The sequence below is a fragment of the Microplitis mediator genome, chromosome 9 (assembly GCF_029852145.1).
Source record: "Microplitis mediator isolate UGA2020A chromosome 9, iyMicMedi2.1, whole genome shotgun sequence".
In the NCBI taxonomy this organism is placed as follows: domain Eukaryota; kingdom Metazoa; phylum Arthropoda; class Insecta; order Hymenoptera; family Braconidae; genus Microplitis; species Microplitis mediator.
Window position 1 is genome coordinate 1,369,609 of NC_079977.1, and position 19,725 is coordinate 1,389,333.

Genomic DNA, 19,725 nt, shown 5'->3' on the forward strand with positions numbered 1-19,725 from the left:
TGAATATATTCATATTCACACAGAGAAAAAAATTTTCTCCTGACAACTGAATTAAACATTAATATCATAATGTAATACAGGATACCTCTACATTACTATCAAAAATATTCAGCGGATAACCCATCCCATGAATGCTTCAAGCTAGCGAATATAAAAACTCTGAAATAAGTATCTTACCAGGGACACCACAAATGGTGGGCGCGATCTAGTGGCGAGCACCGAACTACTCCCGCTACTGTTGCCTAACACCGTAACTTTAGAATCAATAATCATTAGGTTCAAATATATATTTATTAACCTCGAACAAATATATATATTTATTCTAAATGAATATATTTTTTTGTGTCTAAGTAATATTTATTAGAGTTAATATAATAATATTTTGCTTTAATATTTGGCTTTGTTGGCACTACAAAATAGTTTAGTTGTCCATTAAATAAATATTTTCTTAACTGTTTCAAACGATTTTATTATATCTTAGAAAGAGAAATATTAATGTCAACCAAATAGAGTCTATTAAATCATTTGTTAAAAATAACAAAATAGATTATAGTGACGTAATAAAATTTAGTTGTCCCAAATAAATTTTATTTTAACAGGATTTAACAAAACCAATTTAATTGTCCAAAGAGAAATTTTCTCTTAGTGCATGTACACTTATCCAAAAAATTAAAGGAACAAAAAAATTTTATAAATTTTTTAGTGATTTTTGGAAGGCTGTATTTTCGTGAAAAATAATCGTATCGAAAAAATTAAAAAAGCAAATTGAAGCTTGAAATCTCTAGTTCAAAGATCTTCCAGGAAAATATTTTTTTGAGACACGGTTTTTGCGGAATCATAAGAAAAAGGTTGAGACAAAATTTTTCTAAATTTTTTGGTTTTGTTTTTTAGGTCTACGGGGCCGGGAAAAATTTTTTCAAAAAAACGAATTTATGGCTCGTTTAGGAAATTTATTCAGCTACAATTTGCTTTTTTTGTTTCTCTGTACGACAATTTTCTGCTAAGAAAATTTTTTTCCGAAAAACGAAAAAAAAAACAATCCCCCGAATAAAGCGTAAAAAAATTCTTGTTTGGTCTCGTTTTTTGGAAAATTTTTTTTTTTCCTCTTTACCTTACATTTACTGGATAACTAACGCAAAAATGGAAGGAAATAAAAAAAAAATTAATTTTTTCATTTTGATAATGGTTACACAAATTAAGGAACAAAACTTGTTCCTTTAATTGTTTTGTAAAACTTTGAGCAATCGGCCCGAACAAACGATTCAATGGATCAATCTGAAAATTTCCAGGGTTTTTTGGGGTACATTAAGCTGTAAAATCGCCTGGCAACATTATTTTTTTTATCAATATTTGCAGAGTAGCGATGAGTTGACTAAAAAACCCGAAAATGGCCATTTTTTGTGGGTTTTTCAAAAATTTTTTTTTTTTGAAAAAATCGAAAATGGAGCTTGTAGTGAATTTATTCAAGTTTATTAAACTGCCCTTTAAATTACTGTGTGACCATTACTTGCTGAGATATCAATAATCAAAGACAAAAAGATTCTTTTTCATTTGAAGGCTGATATCTCAGCAGCAAATTGTCGTACGGAGAAACAAAAAAAAGTAAATTGTAGCTGAATAAATTTCCTAAACGAACCATGAATTTGTTTTTTTTGGAAAAATTTTTCCTGGCCCCGTAGACCTAACAAACAAAACCAAAAAATTTAGAAAAATTTTGTCTCGACCTTTTTCTTATGATTCCGCAAAAACCGTGCCTCAAAGAAATATTTTGCTGAAAGATCTTCAAACCAGAGATTTCAAGCTTCAATTTGCTTTTTTAATTTTTTTGATGCGATCATTTTTCACAAAAATACAGCCTTCCAAAAATCACAAAAAAATTTATAAAATTTTCTTGTTCCTTTAATTTCTTTGATAAGTGTATTAAAGAAACTTTTAAGATACGTTTAATCGAAGTAAAAAAATAAAAATTTATTTTGACACAGTCTAATATATATATATATATATATATATATATATATATATATATATATACATATTATAATTTTCATTCATAGAAGAAAACGAGTACGAACGAAAATCTAGTCGTCATCGATATGCCGGGTCTCGAAAGACCAGAAGTGGAGACGTCCCGACCAAGTGGCTCTCCATCGGCTGCTGCGAATAAATAAGACAGTATCGGGATTTGAACAGTTAGTAAATCGACCGTGGCGACTGACGCCATTAAACCCACTGTGGAGAGTGATCGGTGAAGCGCGACCGAAAAATTCAATCAATTTTTTGCTAGCGCGCGTAAACCTTACGAAGACGGTAACATCAGGTCAACATTCGACTTCCTCTGGGGTTTCTCAGAGAGAAGAGTAAGCCACAGTGGAGTTGGGTCACCAAGGACTACATCGCCCGAAGGCTCAAGAACGTCAAACACCGCATCGGGTAACTGTTTAACAGTGCCTGGTGTGGCTGTAAGTCCAGCTGTTGAAGATGAATCAGCACAAGTAAACAGACTCCGAGAAGAGTTAAATGAGGCTCGCAGGGAAAACTACCGTTTAAGAAGACGGGAAGTTACCCTTAAAAACTACATCGCTGAAGTAGAAAAAGAAAGGGATGCTCTACGTGATTGGAAAAACAATCACCGCACTGAATATACTTGCTGGGCTCATCAGTAAAGTTGATGCAAGTATATTCTACTTTAGGCCGTATAAATGATTTTAAATTTGAAAAATAAAATTGAAAATTAAAAAAAAAAAGGAAAAATTTGGAAAAAAAAGGAATGAAATTGAAAAAAAATTATGATGAATTTTTCATATGATGATGTTCGAGCAAAGATTCCAATTTTGCTATCACATTTTAGAAAAATTTTACATGATTTATAGCCTTATGAATTGTATATAATTGAATAATATTTATTATAATTGTACATATATTGTTTATATTATATTATATTTTTAATTTTTTTTTTTATGATTACACTGAGAAACAAATTTCCTCCTGACAACTAAATTTTAGTTATATACATCATTATCAAAAATATTCAGAGGATAACCCATCTCATGAATGCTTCAAGCTGGCGAATATAACAACTCTGAAATAAGTATCTAACCAGGGACACCCCAAATGGTGGGCGCGATCTAGTGGCGAGCACCGAACTACTCTCGCTACTGCTGCCTAACACTATAACTTTTAAATCAATCATCATTAGGTTCAAATATATATTTATCAACCTCGAACAAATATATATATTTATTCTAAATGAATATATTTTTTTGTGCCCAAGTAATATTTATTAGAGTTAATATAATAATATTTTGCTTTAAATATTTGGATTTGTTGGCACTACAGAATAGTTTAGTTGTCCATAAAATAAATATTTTCTTAACTGTATCAAACGACTTTATTATATCTTAGAGAGAGAAATATTAATGTCAACCAAATAGAGTCTATTAAATAATTTGTTAAAAATGACAATATAGATTATATCGACGTAATAAAATTTAGTTGTCCCAAATACATTTTAGTTTAACAGGATTTAACAAAACCAATTTAATTGTCCAAAGAGAAATTTTTTCTCAGTGTATAAATGATGTTGAATTTGAAAAATAAAATTGAATATTAAAAAAACAAGGAAAAAATTTGGAAAAAAATGGAATGAAATTGAAAAAAAATTATGATGAATTTTTCATATGATGATATGTTCGAGCGAAGATTCCAAATTTGCTATCATATTTTAGAAAAATTCTACATGATTTATAGCCTCATATTATTTTATTTCATGTGATTTTCCTGAAACGACCAGTGTTTTTATTTTTTGTTAAAGGAATCAAGGCTTTCCTGGTCTTGGTTATTGACTTTATAGATTTATTCATCGTATTAATAAATACATGTGGACTAATATTGTCATATAATCTATGATATAAAAACTTTTTAAAAAAATTACTGTATACGTTACGTAAAAAAAAAAAAAATAAAAAAAGTTATCACGTTTATTGGCATACTGGTAAAGTACTCGGCATTATTCATAACTTGCACTTACATTTTTATATGACACTAAAATTAGCTGACGTCTAATAAATTTTGGATTTTTTTAAAAACGATAAATTATGAAAAAAAATTTCCATGTTCATATCTTTAATTATTTTATTTTGCAGTTGATGTTGTAAAAAAAAAACCGAAAATTATTAATTGTCTACTAACTTCAGTCATATTTTTATCGCAATCATCAGTGAAAGACATCATTTTTTTTTAAATTAATTTATGTTAAAAATTTTGGATAAATTTTTCATAAAATTTTTTTTTTATTCTGAAACAAAAGTTAAAATTAAAATATTTAATAATCAAATTTATGTCATATTTTTAACAATAATAATAATAAATAAAAAAAAATTAAACAGAGGAAAATAAAATAATTAATAATAATGAGGTAATTAAAAATTATCAATAGAACAAATTACACAGTGATAAATTTTTATTAAACTTGTAAAAGATACAAATAATTGATCATTACACATCATTACTATTATTTATAATAATAAGCTAGATGAAAAATACCTGACACATATTTTTAAAAATTAACTACACATTAATTCTAAACATTTTGATATAAATTTCCATATAACTTATAATTCATATCATTTATTTGAACTTTCAAAAAGATATCTGTGCAAGTATAAATAATTATTTTTATCTTATTATCTATGATATAAAAACTTTTTAAAAAATTACTGTATACTTTACGTTAAAAAAAAAAAAAAAAATAAAAAAAGTTATCACGTTTATTGGCATACTGGTAAAGTACTCGGCATTATTCATAACTTGCACATACATTTTTATATGACACTAAAGTTAGCTGACGTCTAATAAATTTTGGATTTTTTTAATAACGATAAATTATGAAAAAAAATTTCCACGTTCATATTTTTAATTATTTTTTTTTGCAGTTGATTTGTTGAAAAAAAATCCGAAAATTGTTAATTGTCTACTAACTTCAGTCATATTTTTATCACATCTGTGAAAGACATCATTTTTTTTAAGGCTTTAAACATTTCGCTTCTCCCTCATTTGAGCAAAAAAAAAAAATAATAATTAATTAATAAACCAATAAAAAAAATTAATTCTTAAATTAATTAAAGTAAAAAAGTACAAAAATTTTAAATTGCATTAAAAAAAAATAATAAAGTTCGTATTTTGATCATTAATTAGCTTCTATTAATTATCGAAGCCTCAAATTATAAATTTCCATTGAAAAATTATAAATTTAATTATAAAAATTAAAGTAATTGCGTTAATGTCAACTTACAATTTATGACATTCTTATCTATTACGTACTAAAGACAATTAATTAATATTATAATTATTAATATTAATTAATCATAGACTAGGACTAAATTATTACTGATCACGATAACTAATAACTGAGCAAGCTGATGAAATTAAAAAAAAAAACTAGATGTCAATTAAATATTTGAATTTAAATTTGAATTTCCAGGTCCTAGTTATGATTAATTAATTAATGAGTAATCACTTAAATAAATGCAGTATTAAATGCAGCAGTTTCGTATATTAGGCACCGGTTGTTCGTATTAATTGTCATTGTCATAATTATTTTAATTAAACGGACTGAGATTATGAGCTACCAGTGGGATTTGAATCTGCGTTTTTCGCGGGAGTAAATTTTAGGAGACGCGTCAACATTGAAGTGATGCAAGGAATTTGTTTTTGCTGATGCATTGTCATGTTGTCTGGAGTGTTTGACTCAAAGTCCAGGGCAACGCGCTGAGATACGAAAGTCAGCAGAGTTAGAATGTCATATCGGGTTCCATTTTCGCGCAATTCGATACAGAGAGCTTGCATGAACCACGAGCCGCGTGTTGTGTTGCGCTATGAATAGAAACCTGGAAAAGAACATGAGTATCAAGTAACTGATATTGATAAATAGGGACGTGATTTTTGCCTTAATTTTTAAATGAATTATTCAAATGTTTGATATTGCCGCGAAAATATTTGTGTTACCATAAAAGTTTTCAAACAAAAGTTGTAGGAAATTGAATTTTCTAAGATAAATCTCTCGTATGCTTTTTTTAAACGACCAATATTTTCACCGTAATTTCAAAATTAAGTTTTATAATGAGAGATTTAAATTTTTGATTATTACGAAAATCTTAATTTTGAAATTACGGCTTTTTTTTTAGTCCTCAGAAAAAATTAGAAGAGAAATTTTTTTTATAAAATTAAATTTCCTACAACTTTTGTTCGAAAAATTTTTTTATACGACCAATATTTTCACCGTAATTCCAAAATTAAGTTTTATAATGAGTAATTAAAATTTTTGATAATTGGGAAAATCTTAATTTTGAAATTACGGCTTTTTTATCAGTCCTAAGAAAAAATTATAAGAGAAATTTTTTTTTATAAAATTAAATTTCCTACAACTTTTGTTCGAAAAATTTTTTTATACGACCAATATTTTCACCGTAATTTCAAAATTAAGTTTTATAATGAGTGATTCAAATTTTAGATAATTACGAAAATCTTTATTTTGAAATTACGGCTTTTTTATCAGTCCTAAGAAAAAATTATAAGAGAAATTTTTTTTTATAAAATTAAATTTCCTACAACTTTTGTTCGAAAAATTTTTTTATACGACCAATATTTTCACCGTAATTTCAAAATTAAGTTTTATAATGAGTGATTCAAATTTTAGATAATTACGAAAATCTTTATTTTGAAATTACGGCTTTTTTATCAGTCCTGAGAAAAAATTATAAGAGAAATTTTTCTTATAAAATTTAATTTCCTACAACTTTTATTCAAAAAATTTTTTTAAACGACCAATATTTTCACCGTAATTTCAAAATTAAGTTTTATAATAAGTGATTAAAATTTTTGATAATTACGAAAATCTTTATTTCGAAATTACGGCTTTTTTATTAGTCCTAAGAAAAAATAATAGGAAACTTTTTTTTTATAAAATTAAATTTCCTACAACTTTTGTTCAAAAAATTTTTTTATACGACCAATATTTTCACCGTAATTCCAAAATTAAGTTTTATAATGAGTGATTCAAATTTTTGATAATTACGAAAATCTTAATTTTGAAATTACGGCTTTTTTCTTAGTCCTAAGAAAAAATTATAAGAGACATTTTTTTTATAAAATTAAATTTCCTACAACTTTTGTTGAAAAAATTTTTTTATACGACCAATATTTTTGCGATAATATCAAAAATTTCACACCATTAATTATTGATTATTATTTTTAAAATAAATTAAAGCAAAAATCCTGGCCCTAGTGATAAATTATAAATAAATATAGAGAATTACCTGGTATAGTTGAGTAAGCGATCAGGAAATCAGCATGAGTGGGAATACGAAAAGTAGCAGTGGGCTGACCGTCAGTTTCAGTTCTCTCTTTAACAGCAACTCCGCCGTCGAGTTTGTCACCCTGGCAGGCTTGGATGAAAAATAGTTTTGGTTTCCCTGACAAAGTTGGACACTTGTCGGATGTGAAGTACGACTCTTTCGATTGCCGCTTTAACCACCCAAATCGATTCATTAGTAAAAAAGTTATAGACCGGTCACACACACACACACCCACACACACACACACACACACACACACACACACACACATATACATACATACATACATACATACATACATACATACATACATACATACATACATACATACATACATACATACATACATACATACATACATACATACATACATACATATATACATACATACATACATACATACATACATACATACATACATATATACATACATACATACATACATACATACATACATACATACATACATACATACATACATACATACATACATACATACATACATACATACATACATACATATATACATACATACATACATACATACATACATACATACATACATACATACATACATACATACATACATACATACATACATACATACATACATACATACATACATACATACATACATACATACATACATACATACATACATATATACATATATACATACATACATACATACATACATACATACATACATACATACATACATACATACATACATACATACATACATACACGGAAAGAATTTTCGTATGAATATTGCCATGTTATTTATTCTAAAAATTACTCTAAATCGAGTAATCTTGGGCCATTACGACTTTTTACTTTCGAATTACGAAATTTTACTCTTTCAGTGAGTAAAAATCAATCAGATTAATTTTTACTCACAATTGCGAGTAAAAATTACCCCTAGCGGATGTCTAAATAAATTCTCTATAATTCAATTTTTACTAGTAGGTTATGATAAAAAGTTGATTATTCAATTTATAAAATTTATATTGAATTACAATAAAAATTACAATTAATAGGCTGAAATTTCTATAAAAAATCTAAAAACCATCTAATTGCCTTAGAATATGACTTAAAATAAATATTTTGAAAAAGAATAAAAAAAAAATATTACTCTTATTGTGTTGAAAAAGAAAAAATACAAATTTTTTTTTTTTTTTAAATAAATATTAAGTTATAGAGAGATACAGAGATCGTCTTTTTTCCAGCCCTACGTTTGTGTGCGTATGTAAGTTGTCGCGAGCAAAATAAAAGACATTTAATTGAAGCCGATATTAACCGAAGATTAACGGAGACTACTGAAATATTACTCTGCAGTTTAGAGTAAAAATTACTCCCATAGATAAGAAAATTTATTCGAGTTATAAGCAGTTTTTTATCAAACAGTTAATGGGTTGAAAGAATGGAACATTGGGGAGTAAAAATTAATCGCATGGAGTAAAAATTAATAGATTAAGATGAGATATTCACAATAATCGATTACATATAAGACTTTTAAAAAATTATTCAGTAATAGAGTAAAACATAGTCTAGCAACGTTAATATTTAAACAAAAAATATTAAATTTAAAACAAAAAATACCAATTTTTTGCAACGGCCCAGGATTACTCGAAATTACAGAGTAATTTTTATCGAAAAATTCTTTCCGTGTACATACATACATACATACATACATACATACATACATACATACATACATACATATATACATACATACATACATACATACATACATACATACATACATACATACATACATATATACATACATACATACATACATACATACATACATACATATATACATACATACATATATACATACATACATACATACATACATACATACATACATACATACATACATACATACATATATACATACATACATACATACATACATACATACATACATACATACATACATACATACATACATACATACATACATACATACAGACAATCGGACATCATTCTGAAAATATTCAGAATATAGCTTTCTAGGACCTCAAAACGTCGACATCTAGTGAAATTTCGATTTTCGCAAATTGGGGTGAAAACAATAACTTCCCAATGTTTCGAAAATCGTCGATTTTCTTAGCGGGAAGTTAAAAATAATTAAAAATAAGAACATGTGGAAATTTTTTTTCATAATTTATCGTTTCTAAAAAAATCCAAAAATTATTAGACGTCAGCTAACTTTAGTGTCATATAAAAATGTATGTGCGAGTTATGAATATTTCCGAGTACTTTACCAGTATGCCAATAAACGTGATAACTTTTTTTATGTTTTTTTTTTTTTTTTTACGTAAAGTATACAGTAATTTTTTAAAAAGTTTTTATATCATAGATAATAAGATAAAAATAATTATTTATACTTGCACAGATATCTTTTTAAAAGTTCAAATAAATGATATGAATTATAAGTTATATGGAAATTTATATCAAAATGTTTGAAAGTAATGTGTAGTTAATTTTTAAAAATATGTGTCAGGTATTTTTCATCTAGCTTATTATTATAAATAATTATAATGATATGTAATGATCCATTATTTGTATCTTTTACAAGTTTAATAAAAATTTATAACTGTGTAATTGACTCTATTAATGATTTTTATTTTTTTTATTATTATTTCACTCTAATACCAACTGTGTTACAAGTGTATTATTTTAACACATATTAAATGTGTTCTATGTTTAAGGCCATAAGTGAAACTATATTTTTTTGTAGTCATTTAAAACACGTTTCACGGTGTATTAAATATCTATATATTGCTTATGGCGTTTCAATGTTATTTGGGAAGTGTGTTAATTTTGACTACACACTTGGTTTTAGAGTGTTATTATTGTATTTTACTCTGTTTAATTTTTTTTTATTTATTATTATTATTATTAAAAATATAACATAAATTGAATTATTAAATATTTTAATTTTAATTTTTGTTTAAAAATAGAAAAAAAATTTTCGAAAAAAATCGCAAAAATGATATTGCAGATGAATTATTCTCTCGTAGATTCGTTAATTCATTACTCGAGGCAACATCTTTCGAGGTAATTTTATTTAAATTAAATAATTACTACAATTAATCAATTAATTGTTTTATTACTTTCAGAAAAATTTCAATTTGTTGACATCAAGTCTAACAGTCGAATTAACGACGACAGATTTAATAAAATTAAAAAATTTTGCCATCGGGAAATCTACCATACGTGAAATAGATTCAATTATTGGTCATTTTTATATAAAACTAGAAAAAATTTATGCACAAGATACTTATTTATTGATTAAAGAATTTACATATTTTTCGATAATACACGTAAGTATTTTATATGATCCTGAAGTAAAACAGTAAAGTCATGATTCTGAAATTAGCATGAGTGTGAATGTAGCAGACATCAGACAAATTAAAAATAATAAATGAATAGAGTAATGAATTAATGAAATTGAATTTTTAAAAAATGCGCACTTAAAAAATTTTGAAGTTGATAAGTGCATTTTTTATAAATATTATTATTTTTATTATGAACTCTATTTATTGATAATTTCAAATTTGTCTGATGTATGCTACATTCACAAAAGATCCTGAAGTTAGCAGTTAAGTTGATAAACCGATATCAGAATCTGGTGATAATTAAAATTAATTTTAAAGTTTTAATTAAGTTGTAAAAATTTTAGACTTAAATAGATAAGGACTGATGATTGTTAATAATTTTATATTAAAATTAATACTACTGTTATCATTGCTAATAAATTAATTTTTTGTTAATTTAATTAAAAATTAGTGACCATTTATTATTTCCGAAAAGCGTATGTATTATTAATTATAATTAATAACCGGCACACCGGCACACAAAAAAAAAAAAGTTCTCTGTACTTTTGACGAGACCAATATATTCCCATGTATTTTGACCCACTGAATCCGAATCCGAGGTCCGTTTAACCCCTACACCCTCAGATTTTTAGAAAACTTTAAAAAACCTCAAAAATACACAAAAATCGACCGTTATTTAAATTTATAAATTTTTTTAACCCTAACTAAGCATCGTTTTTAAGTATTTCGGTCCTCCACATACTAACCTGAAGTTTATTTAAAACATTAGCCATTTAAAGTCTGAGTAAATTCCAAAAAACCCCAAAAAATTGCAAAAAAGCAAAGAAATTCTTAGTATTGTGATGAAAAAAATTTGATAGGGCTAAATAAATAATTATTTTCATGTATGTTTATCTGTCACATATAATTCTCGAACATCCATGGCTCAGACATCTCTAAAATTTTAAATAAATGGCAAAAATTCCCAAAAAATCGAAAAAAATAAAATTTGGTATAACAAAAATCAATTTTTAAATCGAAATAAATAAAAGAAATCATATTGTTCGATCTGTGATATATATATAAAAAATATTTTGGCCTAAAATATAAAAAAATTTTAATATGCTTCAAAAAATCTTTATCTAAACGTTATTTCAATATTAATTCGTTCTCCTCTTACATCTAACCCTTTTGCCCTTAAATGTCCTACATAAAGGGTTTCTCTTTCGTTTCCTCATTTCTTCAGGTAGATCTCTCTGTAGTGTCCAACAGTGATCTGCCATCATATTGACATCCCACGTACCTTGATAACGTTTTTCTATTACACTGATGTCCTGATGGAATCTTTCACCTTGCTCTTCACTATAGTCACCAAGATTTTCAGGAAAGTGTGAAAGGTGAGAATGTAAATAGTGCAATTTGGAATTCATTAAGCAACCCAAAGTATCATAGTTGTATATCAACTCTTCAACTAAAGGTAAGTGGGATGTCAATATGATGGCAGATCACTGTTGGACACTACAGAGAGATCTACCTGAAGAAATGAGGAAACGGAAGAGAAACCCTTTATGTAGGACATTTGAGGACAAAAGGGTTAGATATAAGCGGAGAACGAATTAATATTGAAATAACGTTTAGATAAAGATTTTTTGAAGCATATTAAAATTTTTTTATATTTTAGGCCAAAATATTTTTTATATATATATCACAGATCGAACAATATGATTTCTTTTATTTATTTCGATTTAAAAATTGATTTTTGTTATACCAAATTTTATTTTTTTCGATTTTTTGGGAATTTTTGCCATTTATTTAAAATTTTAGAGATGTCTGAGCCATGGATGTTCGAGAATTATATGTGACAGATAAACATACATGAAAATAATTATTTATTTACGCCTATCAAATTTTTTTCATCACAATACTAAGAATTTCTTTGCTTTTTTGCAATTTTTTGGGGTTTTTTGGAATTTACTCAGACTTTAAATGGCTAATGTTTTAAATAAACTTCAGGTTAGTATGTAGAGGACCGAAATACATAAAAACGATGCTTAGTTAGGGTTAAAAAAATTTATAAATTTAAAAAACGGTCGATTTTTGTGTATTTTTGAGGTTTTTTAAAGTTTTCTAAAAATCTGAGGGTGTAGGGGTTAAACGGACTTCGGATTCGGATTCAGCGTGTCAAAATACATGGGAATATATCGGTCCCGTCAAAAGTACAGAGAACTTTTTTTTTTTTGTGTGCCGGTAGTAATTACTAACAATAATTTAAGAGATTATCGAAATTATTAACAGTTTACAATTTTATTACTCAACAGGGAATTAGTGTAAATTGAAATAAGATTACATTTTTTTGTTTGATTACAACAAATTTTCTCGGAGTAAGTACTATTTTTTAAACGCAAAAATTTTTGCATGCTCCAACCAAGAAAAAAAAGCGTAAACTAAGAGAAAAATAACTTTTGAGTAAAGATATATATGTGTATATGTAGGAAAGGGAAGTCACCGGTGCTATAAACAGCAGTGGAAGGAGTTCGATGCTCGCCACTAGATCGCGCCCACCATTTGTGGTGTCCCTGGTGAGATACTTATTTCAGAGTTGTTATATTCCGGTTTGAAAACGTATTTAATCATAGTACGAAATATAATACGTCTGAAGGAAATAAATTATTCTTCTAAATATGCATTTACTTAACTCTTAAATAAATATTCTATACCTCAATAATACGGGATATTTTTTGTATTCTCATGATCTTGAAATTTTTAAATATTATATGTTCACGCCCGTAATTTACGCATTCGGTCGTACTAGTTCTGTAACTTCGTACTTTTTTCCTTTGAGATATCATTCCTATTTTTTAATTATCTTTTCTGGATGATATTTTAAAAGTAATAAATCTTCTGGTGATATGTGTAATAACACACGATATCGTACACCGATTTCCTCTTCTCTTTCAGTAATTAATGAATAGTGAATGTCACTTTCTTCTTTTTTCAACGTATCTTTAAGTTTTTCTATGTCTCCTTGATCTAGAGTACAAATTCTTTAGAATATTCCAATGCAATAGCATTACTTGCACCGAGTATCTTAGAATTGCCTTGTAATATAAAAGGTAGGTAATGCTGACGATACTGAAGTTCACGTTTCGGTGGTACTGATTTATTTATGTCTTTAGACAGCAGCTTCATGTTTTTTCTTGTTTTCTGGATCCATATTTTCAGACCAAAATTCAGCTTCTTTCAACAGTTTATCAATACTGAGTGTATCTGCAAGGTAGAAATTTACAGTCAAATTTACTATGGGCGCATATTATCTGTGAACTATAATAATATTTTGTAGAAGTTTACGGTGAAAATACACTTAAATCGTATTGTACTAGTGAGTATTTGTAATGACACATTTTCCCACACATTTTCCCCACACATTCAGCTACAGATTCATGCGTATACGGAGAGAAAAATATTGCCAGAATGACTATCTAATGTATCCTCAAATGACGTATCGTCAGAATAACGATTCGTATACCTAATTTAAGAATACTCTCATATTAATTTAATAATCTATAGTATCGTTAAAATAAAGATACGTATTTGGGCTAGGTTAAGTATTCGTTTTTTTAATGATATCGCTTAACGTAGCCCCTTGATTTGCCCCAAGTTCGTCTGAACTCAAAAATTGGTGAATGTTCGTAATTTCATGCAGTCAACCATTTCCAATAATTTTTTTTTCAAATGGGGCATAGAAAGTGATGGTTTCGTATGGGTTTTAGGGTGCGTACTATTGCGTGTAAGCATGATATCGCTTAGCGAGGCTTCTGATTTGCCCCAAGTTCGTCTAAACTCAGGAATCGGTTATTTTTCGTGATTTCATGCAGTTAAAAAACTATTAGTGCAATTTCTTAAAATAATTTTTTTTTTTTATTTATCGGTTTAAAAAAAATCTATAAATCATTAGACGCCTGCTAACTTCAGTATCATGAATTTTATTATAATTAATTACTGCAATCAAATTATTAATCATTACAATTTATATATCTGTTTTTTAACAGAAAGAAAGAACGTTAATAACAATAGTTGTCCTGTGGATTGCATGGATAATATTGACAACAAAATGGAATATGTTAAAAATAACTCTTATTATCTTATTGACAGTATTCGCAGCGAGTTTTAGGGCTTTGGGGCTTTGGGCTTTTTTCTGTTTTTCCATTACGCGGACGTACAGAGTCACGTAATGGTAATTTACCGAGTACGGAAAGACAAGCTATTCAACCCATATATAATTTCAACGTACTTACATTAATTATCAATTATTTTACTCATGCAATTCAAAATAAATAATCGTAATTAACAGCTGATTGATTAATTGATTAATTATTTTCAGTTACACGGAGTGGGTCAAATCCATCAAGTCGCCATTAAAAATACAATCGAGGACAACTTGACATCAGTTGATTCCAAAGCTGATAAATCTGATTCGCTTGAAAGAAGTATACAGGCGTTAAAAAATAATGGGCATGATGTTGAAATTAATTTAATAAAACCGAGTACTTTAGATAATGCAAAAATTATTAGACGTCAGCTAACTTTAGTGTCATATAAAATATGTGCGAGTTATGAATAATGCTGAGTATTTTACCAGTATGCCAATAAACGTTATAACTTTTTTTTTTTTTTTTAACGTAAAGTATACAGTAATTTTTTAAAACATTTTTATATCATAATATCATAAATAATAAGATAAAAATAATTATTTATATTTGCACAGATATCTTTTTGAAAGTTCAAATAATATATGAATAATATAATTTCCATAGGGGAAGGTGGCCTAAAGCGGGTATGTTAACGTTAAGAGCCGAAAAAATCTAGTATTTGTATGATAACAATAATGATTTATTTTTTTTTTTGATAGAGGACTTATCGAACTTTAAAATCTATAAGCAATATTGTATAAATTTGAATTAATTTATGATGTATTATTAAAATTAAAAAACACTCCCAAAAACCGCTTTGCCCTAGGAGGGGGCCTAAAGCGGGTAATCCGTTCGGGCAAAGCGGGTTGGCACTACAATTAAGGGAAATATGTTTATTTTAGATATTTAAATAATAATTTTAGTTTCATTTACTCAGTCTTTAACAACTTAAACGACTAACTTATTAAATATAGCAATACTTCAATATAAATGACTATTCAATCGGTAACTTGTAATTAAATTTTTTTTGTTAATTATAAAAATAATAATATTCGACTAATTATTCAGTCTTTTTGCAGATATTGGTGTATTACTGTACAGTACGCACCAGGTATCGGTAAAAAATAATTTTAGACCTTTATAATTAGTCTTTAGCAGTTTTTGCCCTACCCGCTTTGCCCGAGAACACGTTTTTTATCCAAGTGATGCTAAACTCAAATAATTCAAAACAAAACGCTAACATTTTTCCCTCAATTTTAACTTAAATAGGCTCAAAATAATAGAAAATTATCAACGATATAATAAGTGTATTCGTTTTTGAATAATCAGAAAATATATACCTTTAATTTTTTTAAGAAATAATTAATTTTTTTTTAATTGCGTGTAATTAAGCCATACCGCTTCATTAATGCTCTTTTGGGACTGAGCGAAACTCGGCAGTACTCGGGTAACCTCGACATATGCATACCTTGTCCCTTGCGTTTCATGCGTAGGCGTACAAGCGCCTACCCGCTTTGGGCCACCTTCCCCTATAAGTTATATGGAAATTTATATCAAAATGTTTAGAAATAATGTGTAGTTAATTTTTAAAAATATGTGTCAGGTATTTTTCATCTAGCTTATTATTATAAATAATTATAATGATGTGTAATGATCAATTATTTGTATCTTTTACAAGTTTAATAAAAATTTATTACTGTGTAATTTACCCTATTAATAATTTTTAATTATTTCATTATTATTTATTATTTTATTTGAATCTAATTAAATATTTTTTTATTTATTATTATTATTATTAAAAATATAACATAAATTTAATTATTAAATGTTTTAATTTTAATTTTTGTTTAAAAATAGAAAACAAATTTTTTATAGAAAATTTGATATCAATTTTTTTTAAGTTCCGATTGTTTAGAACTAGAAGTATATACATATATGTTATTTATCAACCCAAGTAGCACAGAGACAACTTTAAGATGTCTTTTAAAAGGACAAGACAAATTTTTTTTTGTTCTAAAGTCATCTTTTTTGGTATAAATCCGACATTCAAATGTTGGTTCCGAAGACAGAGAAAAATTGTGTTGTTTTTCCTGTCTCATTTTAATTAAAAAATCGTTTAGATGACTTATTTTACCACTATTTGTAATTTACTTTTTATCGTCACTTGTGTTAAGTTCTTTAAGACCATACTAAGACAATGCCTCCCATTTTTAAAAAATTTTCAATGACTTTCAATTGTCATAAGCAAGGCCAAGAATTTTTTATTTTTAAAAGGGAGGGATAAAAGATGGGAGGAGTTGAATTGCTGATTGGTTGAATTTTTATAGATTTGTTTTTGCTTATTTGAATGGAGTGAAAAGAGCGATGAAACAAAAATAAGTTTAATCAATGCAAAACAAATATACTAGTCACAGAACCATGTATATTTGTAATCTTGATGTGGAACTTCATTGGTTGAAACTCTAAAATACGCACCCAACTATATTTTGAATGAATTTAAACTAAGGGTATTATTTTGCAAATATTTTAGATGATATTACTTTAGCCGACGGATTAAAAAATTTTTCTTTAATTGGAACATGATTTGCATGCTGGACGGCTTCTATTCATTCAAAATGTAGTTGACTGCATATTTTAGAGTTTCAACCAACGAAGTTCCACCTCAAGATTACAAATATACATGGTTATGTGACTAGTATATTTGTTTTGCATTGATTAAACTTATTTTTGTTTCATCGTTCTTTTCACTCCATTCAAATAAACAAATACAAATCTATAAAAATTCAACCAATCAGAAATTCAGCTCCTCCCATCTTTTATCTCTCCCTTTTAAAAAAACTAAATTCTTGGCCTTAGTCATAAGTGTATCAAAATTTAATTAATTAATTAAAAAAAATTTGAAACTTTAATTGAAAAAAGGGCAACGTAGAAGTAATTTTCGACGAGATATAAAATTAAAAAAAAACTAATTACAGTTGATATCAATTGTAAGTTAAACGTAATTTGTTGAATAAATTTTAGCCTAAAAAATTCAAAAATTCGAATTATAAAATTGAAATGAAGATTTTACTGAAACTTATTTAACAAATTTTGATTAACTTCCAGTTGATGTCAACTGTAAATAATTTTTTTTAAATTCTATACCTAGATGAAATTACTTCCACGTTGTCCTTTTTTCAATTAAAGTTTTAATTTTTTTTTAATTAATTAATTAAATTTTAATACGGTTATGACAGTTGAAAGTCATTACATATTTGTAAAAAGTTGGGGTTATTGTCTGATGAGAATACCCTTAAGGGGATACGCTACCGGACCTCTTTCTCACACTCAGAAAAATAAACGGGACTATCTTTGTTGCACTCGTTAAGTAAATGAGAATTTTAAAACAATTTTTCTCGGAGACAAATTATAATTTTTGAAAATTCGAAATTTCTAGCCCTCTGTTAAGGATTTAAAAAACGCTAAAGACTCTCTATTTTAGGGTTCTAGTGTTTGTCCGTAAACTAAATTGAATTGAAAATCGGTTACCGTTACCCCTTAAGCAGACATTTTTTCGGTGACATAAATTTTTGATCGTATTGTCAACATATTGCTGCCTTTTCGATATGTCAAAAAGTTTCCTAAAAACTGACATCTTATAGATGTCACAAAGGCAAGTGTGCTCCTTGGGAAATAATAAAAGTCATATAACTTTAAATACTAGAATTTTAAATTTCAGAATAATTAAATAATTGTATGGAAAATTTTTTACACATATATTCGACAGACATACACAGAAAATAAAGTTATCTTGAGTCAAGAAAATATTTTGGAAAACGAACGTTTTCGGGAACCAAGTCAAGATTTTCTTGAGCCAAGATAATTTGTCTTGGTCGGAGATTTCTACTTTATCTGAGAAAATTTAAGTTTCCAAAAAAGTTTTCTTGAATCAAGAATATTTACCTTCAGTCGAGAACTTTTATTTTCTGTGTACGCTCAGTACAGTGACATTTGAAAAACATAAAAGCGCGGGAAATTTTTTAAATTCATTTGAATTTAAAAATTTAAAAAATGTATTTTTCTAAGGAACAAACCCGGGTCAAAAATAAAACTTGATTCAGGCTCGCTTCGCCTTATTTTCTTTTGAAGTGATCGATTTGCCGACGATTTTTCGATAAGATCTCGACTTTTTCGACTTAAATTTAATTTATTTCAACTTTTTGAACTTTTTTCATCTTAGTTTCAACTTATTTCAACTTATTCATGTTTTTTAATCTTAGTTTGAACTTATTCGCCTTTGCTTCGAGCACGATAACCATTCACCTTACTTTTGACTTGCTAAACCAAGTCGAAAAAAAGTTATTTATTCGCCTTACTTCCGCCTTTATATATACAAATTATTTCACCTTAGTTTTGACCATTTCGACTTATAATTCAAGTCGAATAAGTCTACATTAAGTCAGTTTCGACTTGATTTAGACTTTATCGCCTTATATTTTAAGTCGAATAAGTCTAAACCAAGTCAATTTCGACTTGATCTTGACTTTTTCGTCTTAAATTTTAAGTCGAATAAGTCTAAACCAAGTCAATTTCGACTTGATTTAAACTTTTTCGTCTTAAATCGTGACTAAGTAAGCCAGTTAAGTCTAAACCAAGGCGAAAAGTTAATATATTTCATACCTCCGTAAAAAAAGTCGAGTTTGTCTTGTGAAAAACGGCTCCAAATTTCGACTTGGTAAACCAAGTCTAAATCAAGTTTTATTTTTGACCCGGGAATTTATGTTCTTATTTAAGTTGTAAACATTTTAGACTTAAATAGATAAGGACTGATGATTGTTAATGATTTTATACCTAAATTAATACTACTGTAAT

General features: G+C 27.2%; 1 pseudogene; it reads right to left on the reverse strand.

Annotated features, from left to right (window-relative positions):
• Positions 1 to 5,422: 5,422 nt before the first annotated feature.
• LOC130674973 (caspase-1-like) lies at positions 5,423 to 13,873 on the reverse strand (annotated as a pseudogene).
• Between the last annotated feature and the right edge of the window lie 5,852 nt (positions 13,874 to 19,725).